The sequence below is a fragment of the Dipodomys spectabilis genome, unplaced genomic scaffold (assembly GCF_019054845.1).
Source record: "Dipodomys spectabilis isolate Male_0828 unplaced genomic scaffold, ASM1905484v1 ptg000259l, whole genome shotgun sequence".
NCBI classification, from domain to species: domain Eukaryota; kingdom Metazoa; phylum Chordata; class Mammalia; order Rodentia; family Heteromyidae; genus Dipodomys; species Dipodomys spectabilis.
Window position 1 is genome coordinate 1,883,753 of NW_024870936.1, and position 1,087 is coordinate 1,884,839.

Consider the following 1,087-nt stretch of genomic DNA (forward strand, 5'->3'; position numbering starts at 1 on the left):
GCCATCCGGCTAAAGCAGGTCACCTACTTGTCCCCAACTGGCTTGGACAGAGTTCCGGGGAAAAGGGGCTGCCTTCATTTTGACTCCGCACATTCTTCCTGCATCACAGGATTCTAGCCACACCCCCATTGTTTCATGGTTCTTTCTGACCAATGGGATACAAGAATGGTGGCCACGCCCACATTCCATGCTGCCCAGTAGCACCTTGATTCCCTATTTGTTGACACCACTACCAGCAGTTGAGGAAGGTAGAGGTGGCTGAGTGCTGAGCAAGAGACTCTAGGCCTAGGAGGAAAGGCCTTCCTCAGGCCCATCATGTGCCTGCCTGAGCCCTGGCCCCCTCGTCCCCCCTTCTTCCCCATGGAGCAGCATTTCAAACCTGGTGCTGCGGGCTCAGAACCATGGTTTCCTCAGGCAATGGTGCAATGGTGTGCCACGAGCCAGCTTGAGTCCCTGACCTGGTCCTGGCTCCCCTGCCCTCAGCTCAGGGCCTGAGTGTCTGTCATGCCTCTGCCATTGCTGCTTGCCCCACCTGGAGCTGCTGCCAACAGCTTCTGCCAGAAACACATGTGAGTGGCTGCCACACAGCCCTGCAGCCTGTGACCCCATATCCCCTCTCCTCCGACCCGGACCAGCATCTCCCCTGTGCCCCACAGTCTGGCCCACACCCTGCCACAAATGTGCCCCAGGGGTGGGGGTGGGTGTTGACCCGAGGATCCCACCCTCATCCCCAGCGGCTAGTCTCCAGGAAACGGGGAGATGGAGGTTTGGGTGAGGAGTGGGTGCCACAGATCCCCTGGCCTGGAGCAGTGGGAACCACACTGCCGCACATCTGCGCCCTTCCTCTCCCTGGTGGAAACCCGGTGGCTTTAGTCAGAAGATAGACACCCTTGCTGTGTGAGCCCTTGTGTTGTGTGCTTGGTTAACCTTTCTCCTGAAAACAGAGAGACAGAGAGAGACATAGACAGAGAGACAGAGAGACAGAGAGATCATCTTTTTCCTTGTGCAGCCTGACTGTGCTCAGGTGAGTGATCAGTTGGCAATTTGCAAGTGCTGCATGGATTAGTCTTCCGTTACCGGTCTGGAT